The sequence below is a fragment of the Malus domestica genome, chromosome 17, assembly GCF_042453785.1.
Source record: "Malus domestica chromosome 17, GDT2T_hap1".
NCBI lineage: Eukaryota > Viridiplantae > Streptophyta > Magnoliopsida > Rosales > Rosaceae > Malus > Malus domestica.
Genome location: NC_091677.1, coordinates 31,079,534 through 31,092,620, shown reverse-complemented (window position 1 = coordinate 31,092,620; position 13,087 = coordinate 31,079,534). Strand labels below are relative to the sequence as shown.

Below are 13,087 nucleotides of genomic sequence, written 5' to 3'. Positions count from 1 at the left end.
CCTAAAGCCCATATAACACTACACATAATCAGTGCAATACCAACTTAATTCCACAAATTTGCAACAAATACAAACTCAGAGTTGTAATTGCATTCAAAGAAGAAACACAGAAACACAGACATTCAAACAACCTTTTTGATTGCGAGCACAAATGCACAAGCATTAATAAGAACATTGGTCAAAGAACCTGTTCGCAGCCTAATTTCTAACATCACATCACCTTCCCCAACTTCGACCACAGCAATGAGCTGATTCGTTGATCTCAAAATCTGACATTGAGTGCTGCAAACACACCAAAATCAATCAAAGAAGAGAAATTCAGAACTAAAACGATTTTACCTAAGATGCAAAAAATGGTTTAGATCTTAAGTACCAAGCAAATATAGAAGCGATTCAACAATTATTAAAGAAAATCAACTATGCATGGAACAAAACTTAGAAAGTAAACAATTATCAAAGCTTGTGAAGAATGCTAAATCCAACTAATTCGAAACATAAAAGTAACCCGAAAGAGAGAAAACTTATAAATTCTATAGAAATTATAATCCTTAACAGAAGGATGGAACAAAAACAGGTTCATTCTTGAGAATAGATGTAATTTTGCACATTGCATATATGTAGATTAAGGAGAGTGGTAACATACCTTGTAATTTGTACAAATTAGTATTTTCATTCAAAGAACTATAATAAACACAATTTCCAAAAAAGTGATTCAAACTTATTCTTCTCTTAAGGAAATTACTCACAGTAGAAATTCTGAATGGACTAAGTTTTGGCTTCCCTTTCAGGCTATACTTGATTAACCGGGAACATTTTTTTAATGCAATGAGTGCCTTCATGAGAGAGAGAGAGAGAGAGGAATATTAAGTGAAAAGTATTGCCAAATCACACAGAGATCAAAATCTTGAATATATATGTTTAACCATATCAAAGTGAGTGTGTGAAAGGGTGTAGTCTGCAGAAAGGGCAACATTTTCACTGCTAGAAAGTTGGAAACTAAACTTTTACACAGATATTGGTTTTTTATTAATTCCCTTCGCGAATCGAAAAGCAAATTGTTCAAGTAATGCAGGTAAATTCGATATACATATGCGTTGATCTATGTAAGACGGTTATAAGTTATAATTGTATCGTCTTAACACAAAAATGATCATAAATGTAAGTGTCCATATAAAGGAAGTAAGGGACTTACAGCAATTGCTATGAGCTCTACCAGCAGTCACTCCAAGTACCGTATTACAGAAGTAAGGGACTTACATCAATTGCTATGATCTCTACCAGCAGTCCCCCCAAGTGGCGTAAGGGCTAAAATTATAAATAAGAAGTAATTTAAACAGTTTAACTTGATAAAATATTGTAATTTAAACAATGCCTATATATTCAAACATCCCAAAACAGGAATGAACTTCTAGAAAATACACGCACGAAAATAAACGGCATTACTCACCCATTGAGTTGGACCATCAAACTGGAGCGTTAGAATGATCGTCATGTACCTATGAAACCGAAAGGAAAATCTTAGCAACCCCAAAGTATGTATGCAAGCGTGAATAAGTATGCATGTATGAATCTATTCATAGTGAAGAAGACCACCTTAAGAAATATTTGCATCTGCAGCTTCATATGGCCATACAACGAAAAGCACCGCATACGATAACAAACTCCAATTGCACCACAAAAGGAATATGATCTTCCTCTGAACTTGTATTTGCAGTTGTTACTGTAACATCTGCAAACATCATACATAAGCACTGATTCAATAATTCTAAAGAAAAAAGCTCTTATTCAATAATGCACCAAATCCTTTCCAAAAACCAAAGGGGTGCCATATCCCTAGATTAACAGAGCATCTTTCTTTGTTCCAAAACAAATTGCAATTTGGCTTTGCTAAAGTAGAAAGATTACCACACACCTCGGGCATAATCTCAACTCTGTTCCATTATTCGAGCATTTTACTGTCCTTTTAGTTCTATCTCTCAACATGGGAAATACAATATGACAGTAAAAACAAAAGTTAGTGATAGCTATTACATAGTGAAAGAAAATAAGACACTCACATAGTGATAGCTATTTACTGTCCTTTCTCATCATAATCTCAACTCTATTCCATTATTCGAGCATTCTACCGTCCCTTTAGTTCTACCATATGTGAATGTCTTAATACATGTCAGCTATATATATATACAGAATTTTGAAAGCAATGAGAGAAATATACCTTTGGGGCGTCGATGCCAGAAGGGTGAGTGAGGGATCTAAGATGTTTGAGAGCAGGAATTTTTGAGCAATTTGTGCGAAAAACTTGAAGAACTTCGAACAGAGTAGAGTGAGTCGGCCTGGGCTAAAATAAAGAGGATGAACTCTAGAAAGTAGAAAATGTTGTTGTTCAACCAAACTCAAAAGTAAAGAAACCATACTACTAACATATAAATAAGTTTTATATATCAATGTTTACATGTACGTTGTTTGAGAAGGTAAATTAGCAACATATACAGTGATCAAAAGATTAACAGCAATAAACTGCTCATTATTCGAAATATACATGAAAGTTGTCATTCACATGATCCAAATGGTAGTTAATGCAGAGGACAAAACAGAAGGAAACAAATATTATAGTAGCATAAGTTGAATAATTGCAGCAAACAAACAAATAGAAGACTCAAAAACTGGAAGTGAAAGCAGTTAACATTGAGTTTTAATAACCGAAAAGAGACCTTGTTTAAGCAGCTCCATGGCAGCATTTATACTTGGAAAACAGAAAAAAAAAAAAAAAAAAAACACACACACGCACAAATTAAACAAAAGAATATAGAATTTAACACTAATTCAAGGATTAAATATCAAATATAAAGTCATTAGGATTGGGACCTTTGCATTGAGGAATATCTACTACATTATGAGTTCCCTCCTAATAAAGCCCAATCAGGGGGTTTTCCGGTGAGTCACGAACGACTAACATTGCGCGAGACCGTCATCCCCACTAACACAAAACCCAAATAATATCAAGATCAAAACTAACCAATACCAAAAAGATATTTCTTTTATTTAAATTTTAAGAAAAGGCCTAAACTTTACGAAATTAAGGGGAAAAAAAAGTTAAGTAAAGCACCAATTTGAAACTGTCAAAAGTGAAATCTGAGATGTAAAATCCTGGGATTCATAGCAATGGCATCAACAGTGCCACCACATCCCAAATAAATGAATGAAAATATAGCGATTGACGGCCAACTAAGAAGCTCAAGCTTGAACATAAACCAAGGCAAGAGCTTACCAAACTTTTCAAATGGCTAAATTGTTCTTTTAACTTGATAACTTCTTCCTGCAATCCATAAGTAAGATCATTAGATGCGGTTAATAAAACATCATACTTCATCCATGGCAATCTAGCTGAGAAACCAATTGCATTCAGATGGAGCCCAATTGCATTCAGATGGAGCCCAATTGTTGTCATATTTAAAACTGAGGTTTATGCACTTTCAGTTTCCCTTCTAATGAAGGTATGGACTGCTTTCCATTTGGAATTTTTGTAAGACAATGTTATGAATCCTAATTTAGAATGTGTTTCCATTTTAATGAATGCAAGCCCTAAATCATAAAAATTGTACAATTAGCTCTCAATTACTCTGATGTGTTTGAGCATGTGGCAGGGCATGAGAATCAGTTTGTTGGCCAAAAGTTTTTAGCTTCGTGTGTAATTAACCAGTTTGTCAATTACCCGAGAGTAAGCATAGGCCAAAAGTAAACATGTTTATTACCTCCCCACAGCTACTTAAACATTTCTGCTCATTACATGTCCCAGTATAGTTACACACGCTACAATTTCCAGTTGAGGCAAAAACTCTTGCCATTTACGCATACTTTAACTTTGCCATGCTGCTCGTATCTATAGCTGATGGTGAACCTTACTGCATAAACAGCATAGTAGCTCCTGTTTACCTACAATAGATTAAAACCATTTGGAAAAAATAAATAAGCCTTTGGTTATAGGTTTCACTTGCTAACTGTTTCTGATGAGCCACAAAACACAGCCAACAAAAGAAAATCAAACACATACCAAAAGAAGATTAAGCGTAATATTCCAATTATAACCATTTTTTAATTCTGTATAAACACATAGAATATATAAACAAAAAAAATTAGTAAGAAATATTGTATTTACAACTTTTGAAGATGATTTGTTAACATGCTAATATTTTGAATGCAATTTCACACTTGTTTTCAAGCCTTCTAATCAGCCACTTTTTGTTCTAACTCCTGTATTGCAGTAATGTGTCCAAGAAAATCTTGTAATCTCAAAGAAGCTTATGATAATTAATATAATAAAACCTAAACAAAATACCAAACTCAACTCCAATATAATGAAAAACTAAAAATCTCAATTCAATAACCCTATAAATTGAAATTGCTCACCTTGAGTACACAGGGCAGCCTGGAAACAAAAGCCTCAAAATAAGAAAAACCACCGTCTGCTGAAACCAAACCCAATATAAAACAAACGTTGCAAGTATTTAAATATTATTCAATGGAAATGGCTGATCCACTTAGCATGTTGATTTGATCTTTTCATAATAGATACATGGTGGTAACGTTAGTTAATGTTAGAATGGAAAAATAATGTCGGCTACGATATGCGGAAAGTCCTAAGATTAAACGCCTATGTCCACGATGATAAGCAGGCAATTAGTATAAAAAAACAAACCCATCGAAAGATAGTGCACCATTAGTCTCCCCAATGACAATACTTAGTTATCCCTGCTATCTATACACCAAATAAGATTAAGATTAGCTTTGTTTTATTAGAAATTCAGCACGGTATACTTACTGCTATATTAGAATATACCAAATAATCATAACAGTATTATGTATCATCTAATATATTATAAAACCATCATATGACTTTTGCAAGTTAAGATGAAGGCAAGAGGTCTGAAGCTTTAAGCACAGGTAATAAGAATCTTACTGTTGATAGCTTCAGGTCGAAAGAGAAGCCAAAGCCAAAAATATTATAAGTATACTGGATGAAATGTAAGACACCCTTTACTTCATCTTTCACCTGACAACAGAAGCACAAAAAACTAAAAGTCTTAAGAACGAAACAAAAAAAAAATGTAAAGTTGTAAACAGTAGGTACAATTTAATTAAGCTCAACTCACTTGGGACTTCCTGCAAAAGATATGGGCATCATCCTGTAGGATATTACTAAAACATGTCAGGAGTACATGTAATCAGATAATTATATTTGAATAAAAAGGGCAAACACGCTGAAGAAAAATGGGCCAAACTGCAACTGACAACTAACTAATATTATAACTCTTTTATGCCAGTAATCTAAGAGATAATTTAATAAAAAGGGCACAGGCAGCGGGGAATTTCGGGGGAAAAAAAAACTTGGGCTTTTGGGTCATGGAATTAGCAAAATGGTAAACACGAAGATTATTAGGCAGCCAAGCCAGTTCTCTTCTCTCCTCTCTTCTCCTTTACCTCTCTCTCCACCACCCTCCTTTCTCTCTCTTCTTTCTCACTCCTCATCGTATTACCCTAAATTCTCCAACTCTCTTTCTATCTCTTTCTTCCCTTTTTCTAACCCTAGCTCCTCCACCGCCTGTCTGTCTACCCCGAAACAGACACCCACCACATTCTTTTTTTTTACTCTCCCCACCCCAATTCTCAATTCCAAATTCGTCATTCACTGAGTTTTCAGGATGTGAATATTACTGGACATCCCCTAAATTTTCTCGGAATCCAAACAGTGAGCAAGATAATTTCATACAAAGATCAATTCCAATTAAAGTTAAATACTCATGGGTTAAAATTGTCTACACTACAGATATGCAAATAAATTCCTGATAAATTAAGAGAAAAAATAAAGGTAAGTAATATATCAATTTATGGTTGGAAGCACCTTGACAATTGGTAAAAGATAATCTCTTACAAAACTGAAAATAGAATGATTTGAACTCGAATATAGAAGAATGAACATAATATTGTCTTATTAGCTAAAATTATAATGATTGACAATGGTAAAAATGACAGCAACACCACCTCACCATTTTATTTTTTTTTTTGGGTGGGGTGTGGGTGTGTTAAAAACCATACCCCAATCGGATAATTCTTTAGATAAATCAGGCCAGAGTGCACACAATCTGTGAATAAAAGGTCACCACTTCAATGCTTATATACATCGAACTTAATCTTAGATATATCCATAGAAAATTGGTTGAGAACGACGACTTCACAACGGCCTAGGATCTTGCACAAAGAGAATAAAGTAAAAGAAAAAAAATCTAAAGAGAGTGAAAAAAACATTATATTTCATTGCATTCTATTTACTCTAATTATACACTTCACAACGGCCTAAGGATGTTGCACAAACAGAATAAAAGTTCAAAAAGACTAATTAGACTGAAAAAAATATATATATATTTCACTGCATTCTATAACTCTAATTATACAGGAAAGTGGTTTCTAATTGGTTAAATGAAGCCTCACCGACTCACACATACAGACTTTTCTAAACTATTACCTTCAAGAATGTGCATCTTCTAGAGCTCACTTGCCTTTGAAACCTCATAGTCCTAACCGAGTTAAACCAATTAATAAAGCTCATTTCGATAAAACTTGCACACAGAATGAGAAGCCAGTCTCAAGTACAAATGCTTACTTGAGTACTATGAAAAGCCTGCTCAAGTCGCTGAATTTGAATCCATTGTTCAGTAACAATGTCGTTCATCTGCAATCAAAGACAAAGAAGCCAATTGCAAAATGACACCATACTCATAGTCTCATAGACCAAAGATTGCAGGAAACGTTTCAGCATATAGTATATGTGACCTTTTGAGCCTGCGAGGCAACTGTTTCAAGTCGATCCTTAGCATCCCGTGCTTTCTGACTCTTAAACATGAAGATAAAAGTTGGAACTTTCTAGACGCCTCCCATAAAATCCGTACCTAAAAAGCAATTCCAAAACTTATTTCTCAAATCCGAAGAAGCATGATTTCCTAAAGCCAAAAATAAAACAAAATTAAACACCATGATGGGGAATCCAAAGCTATAAACAAAATCCCCAAAATCATACCGGGTCACCACATCCTTGTCTATGGAATCCGACGGAACCCACGCTGGTGAACCCCTTTGATTGTGAGGTTAACACTTGCAGAGAGGGAAAATGGCTTATCACTTATGCCATATCTATTGTCTAACAGACCTTGAACTGCCAACTCCAGCATTCCCTAGGCTAGCAGATGCCATACCGACGTCTCATCACTTCACTACTGTAACACAGCAGATGATGCAACTACTTACCCTTCCTCACAACACTCCCTGCTCCTGCGTCCACTCCCATCCAAGCACCTATCTTTCTATTAAACAACATAAACAAATTCAAATTTCTTTCCACAAAAGCATTAATTAAAATTAAAATTCATAAAACATAGAAATTGAGCTGAAATTGCTGAAACAAAATTCAAATGAAAAATTAAAAAAAAATTGCAGAGTCAATTAATTACATAATTGCTATCACATGAACTATTATATTTTTCCATTGCTATCACATGAACTTAAAAGAACCAACTCATGTAGATCATCAGTTGCCATGATAACATAAAGAGTATTTCACAAATAAAGTAGGCATCATCACTTCTTCCAAGTCCAAACAATTGAGTGGAATATAGAGAGTGGAGAATTTATTCCCATAGTACCAAGCAATCATGTTCACAGTAGTACCAACACCTCATGTTGGTTGCATGGTTATTTTAGGAAACTATGGCCCCAAGGGCATTTTGGTAATTCCACTTTACACCCGGCCATGTCTACATTGAGTAAGAATTACCCTCCCCCTCTCTCTCTCTCCGCTTCATATGCTCACATTCTACCAAAATCCACTAAGAATCAAGACAAAGGCTCATTGGCTCCTCTCTCTCTCTCTCTCTCTCTCTCTCTCTCTCTAACTTCTCTGGTTTTCCAACATTCTACCAAAATCCACAAAGAACCAAGACAAAGGCTCATTGCTGTTGTGCATTTCCAATTGGTTAGCGACTGCAAGTCCCAGGTGATGAGACGCTCCACATGAAAAGGTGGTGCTTATTTTCAAAGCTAATAGGCTTGAAGAAGCAAACTCATATGTGTGTATATACATAGAATACATAGAAAGTAGTGTTACGGGAAGAGGAAGACAAAACAACTTAGATAGCGGTAATTACGAAACACATGAAAACATACGACTTAAAACGAAAATTTAACCAATGATAGGATATGACAAAGAATTAGGATGCATATGGACAACCCCAAATACAATAGCTGAAAATATATTAAAAGATGATTTATGAATAATCTTCCAAATCAAACAAATGGGGTTTAAGGAATGCATTTCAGAATACTACATAGAAAAATGTCAAATACCTTCACCTAAATACAATGCTTTAGCAAGCTGACCACCAGTAATCTGTACACAACACCAATCCGAGAAATACGAACTTCGGGATTGAATGAAAAATGACCTGGTCAATAAATTTAATAAGTTTAGGGATTAGTATTCTGAAAGAGGATTGAAATATTTAAAAAGTAATAAAAGGGGTAAAATTATATACATGGAACGACAGACAACCCTAAACTCTGGTTTTGAAGATCAATATGTTATCTGAGATGTTGACTTTGCATAATCAGAATGAAGAAACTCATATTTTTCAATCTGCACAGCGGGATTATCAAACAAATATTCACCAAAGTAAATCATTTATTATGGTTACTACTTATTATATATGCCCAATGCCTAGTCTATCATGAATGTGGCTTATAACATAATTGCAGGATCCCTTCAAAAGTAAGAACTTTTTTTAGAGAAATATTAAGAAAAAGAACCTAAAATGGTAGTTCATTGATTCAGTTGAGTTGTAAATGTTAGTATACAGCATCCAAATATATTGGAACAATAAAAGTAATTAAGTAATCAACGAAATTTTCCCAGCAGAACTTAGGCCTGGAAATTGTCGAAACCAGCTCAATTTACAGGAACCAAACAGAGGATAAGAGAAAATTGGTCCGAGAAAATACCATGATTGTGGATGAGCTGACAACGACAAAAGGCATAAAAAAAACTGAGCATTTGATTCACAGGGTTTGTTCAGAGGCATAAAAAAATAAACCTATTTCTAACAACAACAACCATAAAAAAGCTATCCCTGTGAATCAAACCAAACAGAAAATAACATATAGCAACAGATTTGTTAGGAAATGATTAACAGTGCATCATATGTGAATGAACAAAAACCAGATGCATAACGTATTTTAGAAGGATAAAAAAACTGAGCAGTTGATTCACAGGGTGAGAACAACAACAAATAATAGGGTAATGAAAAAAAAGGGGCAAAATGCATACAGTTTGATTTCTGCAGAGAATCTATGACACTGAAAGACCAACACAATAGGAAGAAAAAGAGAAATTAAGAGGAACTGGTATTATCAGACAGTGAAGAAGGCAGCACAAAATATCTGTTTTTCTATTCCAATTTAATAAGTTAAAAAAAAATCTTTCACTCCTAACTAAAAGTTGAATAACCGAACCAGAACCAGAACCAGACAGAAAACAAAGCAGGAAAAAAAAAAGGTTTCTAAGCAGGTTCAAACCAGAAACAGTGAAATAAGGGAAAATTCGGTTCAAAGGGGACACTTAGCTTTGAAAGGAATTCAAGCTGCCAGCTGGGAGAGATCCTCATCAATGCTTGCAGAGATAGCTTCCAGCTGGAACCAAATCTCTGAAACCAACCCTAGGTTTAGGCATCCCTTCATGCCTCACCGCTTCTCTAAGCAGACCTCACCGAGAAAAACAAAACCCAAATTCCGGGCAGGCCTACCTATTGCTTTGCTCATCCTACCCCTCCCTTTCTCCTCCAATTTTTCCTTCCAGGAGTCATCCTATCTCTTCTCTTCTCTCTGGCATTGCGCGACCCCTCCTCTTCTCTCTGCCATCGGATGACACCTCCTGTCTCTCTTCTCTCTCGCATCACACGACACCTCCCCCTCCCTTCTCACTGGCTTTGTTGCAGGCTAGGCCTGCCCGTGTCGGCCATCCATCCGAAAAATCCAACCACAAACGAAAGGCATCAACCAAGTCACAGCCCAAACCCCCAAAAGCCTATCCAACTAAACCTGAAAAAATAAAGCCCAGGCGAAATGCTAAGATGAATGGCAAGTCCGTAAATAGAGTGAAATTGGGGTCCAAAAACAATGAACAGTAAAGAACAGTGCCAATTGCAATGCTTTCTTTAGACTAAAGTAATGAACGGATAAAATAATTTTTGGGTAAAAGACCGTTTACTACCTTCATGTTTCGTGGTTTTCAACATTTAGTACATCAAGTTTTTTTCGTCTCAAAGTCATACCTAAAATGTAAATTTTGGGACGGTCTCGTATATCAGTTAATCAAACTGTTAAGTCTCCCGTTAACTGTGACGTGGCGCCTATGTGGACAATGACTAGGCGCCACGTGGGTCCACATGGTTTTTTTTTTAACAGAAGAGGTTTCAATGAAAAAAAAAATTCAAATTTTTTTTTCCCTTTTTGAAAAAAAAAGAAATCAAATTAAATAGGAAAAAAACCACAACTTTCTATTCCAAATATGCAAATTCAATTCTAAATATGCAAATTCATCATTTAAACTACCAACAAAGTTGAATTATCAATAACTTTCAATTCACAACAAAGTTCAATATACACCCTCCAATTCACACAAAAGTGTCAAAAGACCACCGCAACTTTTACAACTAATGGGTCAAGGTGTTCTTCCAAAAACACTAAAGATCTGTCCAAAAAAATGTCCAAAACACTAATGGGTCAACTTTAACAACTAATTGAACTCTGTCCAAAACACTAAAGATCTATCGAAAAGTTGTTTCCAAAAAAACTAAGGGCATATTCAACTATAACAAAATGAACCCTTAAACAACGTAAAGCATTAAAGCATCATCATGAAACATTCCTCCTCCTTTTCTGACCTTTTGCAGTAGACTTTGAAGTGGTTTAAGAGGCTTAAGTTGGCTGAGATGAAGGTTGTGGAGTTTCCTGAGTGCATGGCTAAGATGACTAAGAGGGTTGTGATGCCTTAGATGTTGAGGCTTAAGTAATGAACCCATATAACATTAGCACTGACAGATAGTACTGTTGATGCACAAAACTGGAGGTCTTGGAACAACGTAAATCCGACCGTGAATCTGCAAGAACGTAAATAACACAAGATGTATCGTGGTTCACCCCTAATGTTTGGGCTGCGTTTACACTGATTGTATTTCTCTGAGATGTTGAAGAGGGAGAGAGAGAGAGCTTCTCTGTGAGGATGAGAGTTCTGAGAGGTTTAGGATATGGCCTAAGAATTGGCCTCCCTTAATGAGGAGAGTGAAAGGTCCTTTTATAGAATAAGGGCTCCTCACTTATTACATATTTGCCTCTTCCTTTATTACATAATTACATTTGAGTCTCCTGAGTATTTATACGAGATCTAAATACGGAGGCCTTAAGTATGGTACAAACAGTAGTCCCCCAAGTCTTCAGTCAAGAGAGTCTTTTGGTTGGAGACTTGAAATTCAATCCATGTGTGGGCCGAAGTAACTAGATGTCGTCTTGAACTGAATACTCGATATGAGGCGGTGCTCTATCTGAAATGATGCTCAACTAGAAGTAGCACATGTTGTGAGGCTTCTCGGCTTGTGGCTTATGTTGCCTTGGTTGGCTCGGCTTGTGGCGTTTGAAGGTGAGGGAGTCCCTTTTATAGAATAAGGGCTCACTCCTCAATACATAAATGATGGGCTAGAGTTGATGCTCGCGGTGAGGCGGTTGCTCAGTAGGCGGCGATGCTCTCTAATGATGGTGATGGAGTCCCCTTTATAAAATAAGGGCTCACTCCTCGGTACATGAATAATGGGTGCTCTCTAATGAAAATGAGGGAGTCCCTTTTATAAAATAAGGGTTCACTCCTCAATACATAAATAATGGGCTAAGCCTCTCAAGTATTTTTTTTATGAGGCCCAATATATGGTACATAGTGTAGTCCCCCAAGTTTTCGGTCAATAGAGTCTGTTGGCTGGAGACTTCAAATTGAATTCATGTATGGGCCGAAGTGGTGGTTGTTCGGATGCAGTATTTGTATACCCTGCAATGAAGATTTGTAGGTGAAGCTTTGCAAGTGAAGCTTTGCAAGTGAAGCTTTGAAGCTTTGCAAGTGAAGCTTTGAAGCTAGAGCTCTGTAAATGAATCTTTCGAAGTTGGAGCTTTTGTAAATGAAGCTTTTGAAGTTAGAGCTATGTAAATAAAGCTTTTGAAGCTAGAACTCTGTAAATGAAGCTTTTGAAGCTAATTGACATGAGTGATGCACATGAATGTTTATGTTGATTGACATGAGTGATGGTCATGGATGTTGACATGAGTGATGCTCATGAATATTGACATGAATGATGTTCATGAATGTTTTTGTATGATTGACATGAGTGATGCTCATGAAGGTTTATGTATGATTGACATGAGTAATGCTCATGTATAATTTTGGAGTACTGGATGTACTTTTGATCACCTGGTTGGTGATAATAGCGACAGGCTGCCAAATAATTTTTAGAGTATTAGGCGTACTTTTGATCACCTGGTTGGCGATAATAGTGGCAGGGTGCCGAATAATTTTTTGTAGTACTGGACATACTTTTGGTCACCTGGTTGGTGCTATTTTAGGCTTATGGGCCTTCGACCTCCACACAACATTCCAGCCCATTTATTTTGGGCTTTGTCGTTTTTTTTTTTTTTTTTTTTTTGCTTTTTGATTACCATCTGATGGGGTTATACAGATGTCTCCGAAAGATAAGAAAAATAAATTACATCATTCTGGTGGGGTGTTTATTCCTTGCTTTTGCAGTGTCCCCATGTGCCGCCTTTTTGCTTTCTCTTTTTTTTTTCTTTATTTTGGCATATGACAGATAAGGGAATAATGCCATTTCCTTTTTTTTTTGGGTGTGATATCCACACACCCCATTTTACTTCTCACACACCTTTCTAATTTTCGACCGTCGGATCGGATGAATTGTAGAAGATCAACAGATAGAAATTAACAAGGGGT

General features: G+C 36.0%; 2 long non-coding RNA genes across 3 annotated transcripts; both read right to left on the bottom strand.

Annotated features, from left to right (window-relative positions):
• Positions 1–2,893: 2,893 nt before the first annotated feature.
• LOC139193751 (uncharacterized) lies at positions 2,894–4,982 on the bottom strand. Of its 2 annotated transcripts, XR_011578217.1 has the most exons (5): positions 4,958–4,982; positions 4,408–4,466; positions 3,753–3,933; positions 3,269–3,316; positions 2,894–2,977 (listed from the first exon to the last, which is right to left on the bottom strand). It is a non-coding gene; the product is annotated as an uncharacterized lncRNA (long non-coding RNA). The 2 variants fall into 2 exon arrangements; XR_011578216.1 differs by lacking the exon at positions 4,958–4,982 and having other exon boundaries at positions 4,408–4,530.
• A 2,236-nt stretch (positions 4,983–7,218) lies between these two features.
• LOC139193886 (uncharacterized) lies at positions 7,219–10,089 on the bottom strand. Its single transcript, XR_011578418.1, has 3 exons — positions 9,867–10,089; positions 8,395–8,492; positions 7,219–7,355 (listed from the first exon to the last, which is right to left on the bottom strand). It is a non-coding gene; the product is annotated as an uncharacterized lncRNA (long non-coding RNA).
• Between the last annotated feature and the right edge of the window lie 2,998 nt (positions 10,090–13,087).